At 36.0% G+C, this 8,232-nt stretch overlaps 1 long non-coding RNA gene across 1 annotated transcript; it reads right to left on the minus strand.

The window, feature by feature from the left end:
• Positions 1–184: 184 nt before the first annotated feature.
• On the minus strand, positions 185–7,941 carry LOC137666713 (uncharacterized). Its single transcript, XR_011048684.1, has 7 exons — positions 7,889–7,941; positions 7,108–7,137; positions 5,527–5,565; positions 4,784–4,822; positions 2,933–2,971; positions 2,200–2,229; positions 185–1,791 (listed from the first exon to the last, which is right to left on the minus strand). It is a non-coding gene; the product is annotated as an uncharacterized lncRNA (long non-coding RNA).
• Between the last annotated feature and the right edge of the window lie 291 nt (positions 7,942–8,232).

The following is an 8,232-nucleotide window of genomic DNA, read 5'->3' on the forward strand; positions in this document are numbered from 1 at the left end:
GGCCCCCGCGGCGGGCGGGGGGGGGCCGCGCGCGAGGGGCCGCGCGCGAGGGGCCGGCGCCTCCGCAGGCAGCCGCCTGCCAGGGAGGGCCCTACCGTCAAGGGACGGAAGGATGGGGAGTGTTTCACCGAAAAAAGTCTTTTAATAGGGGTATTTCTGCAGTGAATGACACGAGTGTAGAGTATGAAATCCATAATCAATTTATTAAAGAAGTGCAAGGCCAGTTCGAATTAAGATACGGCCCTCTCAAAGAGAACCTCACTGAGTATTCGAAAAAAACAAATTGTCTAGCAAATTTTGAAGACTAGGTTTAGGCAAAACTCCTTTATGCTTCAACTACAGCTTCAGATACTTAGGTTGGTTTACTGATGGTTGGCAAAGGATAGCGTGTCCTGGGCAGCATGGCAAGAATGGGTGAAATCCTGGCCCCGCTGAAGCTGGTAGCAGAACTTGGATGGAAATATATTTCATCAATTACAACTGTAAACCATGGGAGACAAGCATACTACTAATAAATGTAAGTTTAATACTAGGCACATGTTCAATAAGACATTAATTAGAAGTATGCGTTAGGAGAAGGCACTTTGTTAACACCAAATGCGCTTAGCCCACGGCTAACGCTGACGCAGGAGCTGTAGGAGCGGCCGTACAATGGACGCACCACTGCTGACAAGGTGCCTAAGCAATGGTCACTGCACAAACAGAAGGCAGCTCTGGTAGCTCCAAAAGAGTTTGCTGCAAGATGTGGAACTGCTTCTGAACTCAAAAATGGGCCATGGTCTCTCTGTGACCACATCTACTGTACCTGCTTGCAGATGTCAGCATCATTCCTGAAATTAAACTTGCAGATATATCCGGTATGACAGGTTAGACTAAATACTTGAGAAAAGGAGCCAAGATACTATCAGTTTTATGAACTTAATTAAATTTCCATTCCATCCCAAGGGAAAATGCATTGTTTTTCAGCAGCTTTTAGACTATCAGCCTAATCTGGGGTGCATTGCCTCATACGCTTCTCTACAGAACTCTAGGTATTTGCAATATGTTTGAACAGCGTTCAGTATTTCTTTGCTCTAAACTGTTTGGCTTCTCTAATGAATAAACTTTAATAAACCCCAAAGAATTTCAGTCCAATGAAGTATTTTTCTTTTGCTTTGCAACGTCCATATTGAACTTGCATTTGATTACAATAGACTAAAAACAATACTCTGATATTATTTTAGCATCTTTTCTTCTGTCCCATGGAGGACTGCTTATCAGAAGTTCACGTTTGCCTTATTTGATGTGATGGTGACCAGGCACAGTGCTCAGTTTGCATATACAACAATTTGTTTGACCTCCTCCGCTTTGGTTAATAACCAAGTATTTGTTTGTCACACCAATCAGATTTCAGGTAGGTGTTCATTGCATTCACCATCAGAAATAAAAATAAAAATAGGTCATATAGGAAGGGTACAATATGCTCTCTTAAAATGATGCCTAAAACACTGACAAAACTAATGATATCTACTAATGACTAAAACCAAAGGTAAACTAATGAGAGGCATGACATACTAGCTAGACATACAATATAACAGCCAAGTAGCATCTGCCAATTTGACTTAAGGGTAATTTTTTTTCATACATCAAGTAATTAATCTAATATTACTGAATATAATCCATGTCTAGGATGCCAAGCAACTCTTCAAAAGTTCATATAGACCATTTTGATGTAGCAGCAGAGAGAGCAAAGGCACTCAAAACACTGAATAACAGCAGGAATCGGGAAGTGGAGTGTTTCCCAGCAGAGCTCTATAAAAAAAAGAGAGCAATTTGATAAACCCAATTCAAAATAGTTCTATTTATTACTATTATAAAAGCATAGGAAGTTTCAGAGAAATCTTTTCCTGTTAGCCCCTTCTATTACGTAAACACTTCTGATGTTAAAAGTCATGTGCCACATCTACAGTACACATAAATCAACGGGTGTTCAGTTTTCAAGTGATAGGCAGGATCAAAAGTATAAAGCACTTACGTGGTCCCAGTTTTGCTCATTTTTGTTGATACTATTCCCATTTATTATGTTGCACATGTATTCTCAAACATTTACTCAGATATAGGAAATCTGACAGATATCTCACAGTATAAACAATACTTTCAATTTTCTACAATATTTATAGGAAGAAACCAGTAGAAACTACAAAGAAGAAAAGTGCTTACCACTTGACTGCCGCCTGAGGAAGGTGAACTCTGAAAACAAACAAATAAATCTAGAAGTGTTCCCACCCAATGGTTTTGAACACAGTTTTGCCTGCGATCAACAAAATTTTAACAGCTTAACCCACAGCATGGTTTTAAGTTTAAGAGCAAAGTATCTTTGCATAGATAAATAGTTTGTTACACACTCTATCTCATCTTACACCTGAAAATTCCAGCTAAAATTTATGAAAAGGCAAAAGTCCATTTTTCTCTCATTCCATTATCATATTCCACACAGAGTTTTCCATCCCTATAGTTGAAAGAGGATGCTAAAAATTGATGAGTATTGAAAAAACAGTGCAAAACCAGGTAACCTGCCAGTGAAAATCTCAACAATCTAGTTTATCAGAAAAAAAAAAAAATGAAGGATTAACTAAGCAGAGAGCAGAGCCTATAAAAATCTACACAGAAAACAGGACTTTAAAAATACAGGACAGCAAAATGTAACAAGGCCACTAACTGGAATGTGGAGCAAGGCAGATTCAGATTTTAAATATAACCAATACTGAAACAGCTTTCCCAGGCTGAGGCCGTATTTTCCACAGCAGTTTTTAAAAATATGCTCCAATACAAATGGAACTAATACAGAATGTTCTCTTTGGACCAAATCATCCCAAAATTGCTCTATCAACCACCCAGGTTCTTTGTTTACTAAGAAAAAAAGGTGAAAATGCTGTGATGAAAGTATTCTTACCGGTTTCCCAGAATAAGTGCTTCCTGAGGTAGAGGAGCCCTGTAAAATAATTATAACCCATTTATTTTTGTTGTACAAGACTCCTAGTGAATTGTGTCCAAAGAGCACACAGCAGTCTTGAAAATGCCCTAGATATTAGTAGATTTGATACTGACTTTGATTTTACTTTTTTCCTTGCACTTTTTCCCCCTATTTTAATTGAATAGTCTCAGGTAAACACACCTATGTCCTCTTTATTCCACGAAGAGTTTCAGAAGATTTTCAAAGCAATGTACCATTGACTGAACTACAAAGTTTGAAACTGAAACAGTTATCCTGATATTTAAATACATCATTCTTAATAGAATGATCCAAGCATGTTCCTATGATTAAGTAACAGAGTATAACAAAACTTTGCTATGGGAGGAATGAATGCTGCCTCATCCTAAGGTTCAAGTTGGAACAAATATTCCAATTTTTACTGGTCAGTTTTCTCAGAAATTTACCATTATAACATAATTTTAAATTTAATTTTAAAATTTCATCCTCATTATTGTTACCTATTTTAAATACCAATATCCACATTTCTACCTTGGTTGTGGAATACTGAAAGAAGAATATCCTTACTGGCTTTCCTTGATGACTGCCTCCTGAGAAAGATGAACCCTGAAAAAAGATACCCATTTTTGACTCTAAGCCTATTTGTACTTCAGTGTATTCATTCTTGCTGCCTGGAATAAAGGACCACAGGAGAATGAACACTATTTTGTGTCCAGTCATCCAAAAATCCCAGGGAAAAGCTTATCTGAAATACAAATATTTAACATCTTTCTGTTACAAGTATTCTTTTGTATTAGTCAGAGAATTTAATTCGAAGTTCTCAAGAAGAAAGAGCTGTTTCATAGTTATGATGTATGTAATATATAGAAAGGAAAAAATAATAAGGTCCAATTAAACATTAGTTCACCTGGAATCAATCTACAGTTAGATTTGCAGGGGTGGGGGAAAGTAAATGTTTGAATTCTTTACAGCCCTACTTGAAGAAAGCTCTAATAAGGAAGGTAACTGAAAATAAAAGTGGATACTGAAAAATTAGATGTTCTACAACAGTCTTATTCAGTTTTCTGGCAAAGGTGCTCTGCTTACTAGAATAGCATTGCCAACAGGAAATCTTACAAGCATTGACTCTTTAAGAAATGCCATCAAATATGGTACACAAAATGTCTCAGCTTTATGATTCATGTATAGGAAAATGTAACATTTGTGCCCACTTTTTAATAACAGATGGATAACACTTATTTTCTATAAGAGATAAGCTAAAACATTGTGTGTGTGTGTTTATATTTGCTGCCATTGAATGACAACAAAAGCAAGGTCTAAATTACTTCGTAAAAAAAGTGGCCTGAAATAGGAGATGAAAATATGCATAGTCACATGCCAACTATTATTTCCTTCAAAAAGAAAAAGAAAGTATTTTCTTCAAAGCAAGCCAGAAATACTTCAGGGAAATGCATATAAAATAAATGAAAAAGTGAGCCCTGATATGTGTGTATGATTGCTATGAATTTAAACAGAAATAACTGTTCAGAATACCCTTAAAAAAATAAAGATCCTGTAATATCATTCTGGATTACTAGAACTAATCCAGAGATTGACTAGAAGTTCAGTTACAGAGTAAAATGCTGGCTCAAAACTATGGAACTATGTGAAAATAAATACTGTGTTTGCATTTGTTGAGATTATCTGGGATAAGTAAATCTTTGCATATTTAAGTAATTCTCAGAAAATATTAAATCAATAACTAACTGAATATAATTTTTTTAACAGGCTTATAAGAAAAAAGAAAGGTAAACTTGAAATTTTTTTACTTACTGGTTTACCATGTTGTCTGCCTCCAGAAGAGTATGAGCCCTGTAAGAAGTCAACCAAATATCAAATGAATGAAAAAATCTTTCAATATAGCAGAGTGAAATATTGTGAACAGAGTAATACTGATGAAAAATATGTTCCACCTTCTTATTAGACAGCCATCCATTACATCTGTTGACTATTTGGGCTAGTAAGATTTCTTGATCAGTGACAAACTACTAAGTCTACAAAAGGTACACAAGGAGCTGCTTACAGTAAGAGACTCAAATTGCAGCTGAAGATGAGGAAAGTAGTATTATTGTGGGTAACACACTAGCATTTATATTTTCAAAGCATTATCTGTTGGTATAGTTTGTACCAAATTTCCAAGTATTTCTTCCAAACAAATGCAAAAAAAAAAGGGATAGTTTCAATATAGTTGAAAAATAACAGAGAAAATGGATTTTGAACTGGTGTCATAGCAATGTGAAACTGAAACATTAAAATGGTTAATTAAAATTATCACTTGAGTTGAGAGGCATTCTGAGGTAAAACAACTAAAATTATGATGCATGCAGTTTCTTTAAATTGAAGTTTATTCATGCTACTCCATTTCAGTTACTGAGAAACAGTCCCTGTTTTCAGAGATTGATTGACAGTAAAATGACTCTGAAAAACTGACTGGCAGTATATGCACTGCATCATATTTTTCATTTAATAAATAGCAAGTAGGAAGAAGATCTTGAAAACAAAGAAAAGTTGCTTGCCTGTCCACCATACTGATTGCTTCCAGAATACGATGAACCCTGTAAAAAGAATGTGAAACTTTTGTAAATATTTTTTTTTAAATACCACTTGGCATCAAAAAACCTGGACCAAATCTAAACACTACTCATGACACTGATTAACTGGAAGAACTTTACACCATTATTAATGCAGTGGCAAATGGCTACTTATCTGCACATTGTGTTAGTGGTTTATGCCATGAGATGAACCCCATGAATTATTCTTCAGTATTTTTTCTAGGTAAGTACAAAGTAAAACCTTGACTCTAGTATATAGAAAGATATAACTGAACTGCCAAGAGTGATTCAGTAAAAGCCACATGCAGCTTCTGGAATTATTGTCCCTGTCTCTGTGACTAAACTGAACTCAGTATTTAATGGCTCCTGGGCAAATATGGCAACTGAGCCATGTTTATTCCTGAGGGACTAATCTGTGGAAACATTAAAGACAAATTCTACCTGTCCACCATGGTAGCTGTTTCCTCCAAAAAAGCCCTGTATTCAACAAAAATAGGAATGTTTACTCTGTATTAAACTCAATGTCATGTAGGGGAAAAATGAGAACGTATTGACCTATTGCAACGATAAGTCCTTTGCACTGTTACTAGTATACTTTTCTATTTGGTTGATTAAACAAATAAAGGATTTAGTTTCAATTTGTCCTTATTCCTTCAGATTATTTGCTTGCAAAGAGAAGTAAGCTGGTAATTTATATGCTGTTTTCAGCACTTCTGATTCTCAGAAGTGGCATATATACCATGAGTGGTATACTTAGGGCTGGTGGATTTTGCTTGATTTCATAATCTCAGAAAAATAAGTAGTCATCTAAGGAGTTTTGACTATACTGAGACAACAGATAACTGAACCCTCCCTCAAAAGTAATTGAGCTCAATTTCAGCAAAACAGTGCTTTTTTTGTTTTTGTTTTTAAGTATTTACAAAAGTGTAGAGAATATACTAATTAGACAGAAAAATGGAAATAGCTTTAATTTTTTAAATGCATTGCTCTGCTCCCACTTGGAAGCATTTTGGGCCAATATTTTAGATCTAAGTTTCACAAGTTCAATCATACTTTTAATAACCATCATAAGAAGAGCACTATTACACACACGTGTCCAAAACCCAGCAGATATACTATGAGATATTTGGGAAAGAGATTCTTAGAAAAGTCCCAGGCCTCTCTTACAAACCAAAAGATATTAATTGCTTTGAAGAAGTTTTTCATGCCTGGGTATTTTACAGAATTAACATTAGTCTTCCTTTAACACATACTGGAGAACATTACTACTTGTTTCATCCAGGGTGGGGAAAGTGCAATTTATTTCCCATGTGTTTGTTTGAAAATAGAAAGTGCATCTGGGTAGCTAGTTTTGAATACAATAATACAGTTGCAAGTCACTTAATATTTTTGTCCTTAGCAGGTTCAAAATTCCTCATTTTAGTACAATGTGAAAAATAATTTCATCATACATATAAATTCACAGACAGCATTATTTCCAGAAATGTAGTTCCTTGGGAATTTTCAGTATGGGTACATACTATGAAAAAGACAAAGAATACTTACTGGACTTCCACCAGGGCACACACATCCACCCTGTACAAAACATAACAAAACTTATTTTCCTGAGTCTATGACTGGAAGAGGCCTCTGCATTAGTAAATCAAACTCACTTCTGCTACTGCAAGAAAACAGACTATAAAATCCTGCTCATAGACTCACCAAGCTCCATCTAAAAAGTAGTTTCTTTCTTTCTCCAGAGCCTTTTCAGGCTAGCTGTGCACTTACTGATCAGATTTTTAAATATAGTCTTCTAATTTCTCATTTAAAACTTACAGTAAAAACTTTACTCACCAAAAGGATGAATAAAAAATTCTGAGTAGTACTACAGAAAATATACATATATAAAGAGGCCAGAGCACCTGGAATACATGCAGTACTCTTTCATGCTAACGATGTTACAGAAAACACTAAAGATGACTTCCAGTGGAGCCCTGCTAGGTGATTTCTACTCTGATAAAACTAACCAAGAGGTGGCCAGGGGTTCACCATTCACTGTCCCACTTTCCACATTCAATCTGCATGAAATGTATAAGAAGAAACATGTTTAGCACCAAGGCAGGTGCAGAAGCTCAAATCCAACTGCCTTTCAGACCGTTACTACTGGCTCCTCTGGCCTGTGGGATGTCTGAGTGACACAGAAAAAGCAAATAGCGTGTTGCTGAGGCTTTGGGCAAAAAGGGACAGTGGTGAAGGAAAACAGTTCTTGTGAAGGAAAGATATGCAAAGTAATTTGTGTGTGCCTGACACTAGCGCAACTGAACGGTGTGGAGAAAGAAAATCATACCTGTCCACCAGACTGGCTGCCTCCTGAAGAAAAACCCTGGAAAAAATAGTAACTAATTATGTTACTGAGTAACAGTGTCACTTGTTCTCTGTGGTCCTTAGTCTTTCAAACTGCTTCTGTTTAAACGTAACAACAAAAATGGGCTTCTTAGAACCACGATCCGTTTAAGGAAGAATTTCCATGCAGTCACACAGGCCCCTGTATCATTTGCTCATACCATGATCTGACATACCAGACAGACCCATACTTAGCAATCCTCACTCAGTTTGGCTTAAAGCTATTCTTTCTTAGAATGTTCCTTTTTTGCAAAAAATATGGGGCAGGTTTCCTAGTGAAACTTATAC

Source organism: Nyctibius grandis, chromosome 8 (assembly GCF_013368605.1).
Source record: "Nyctibius grandis isolate bNycGra1 chromosome 8, bNycGra1.pri, whole genome shotgun sequence".
Lineage (NCBI taxonomy): Eukaryota > Metazoa > Chordata > Aves > Nyctibiiformes > Nyctibiidae > Nyctibius > Nyctibius grandis.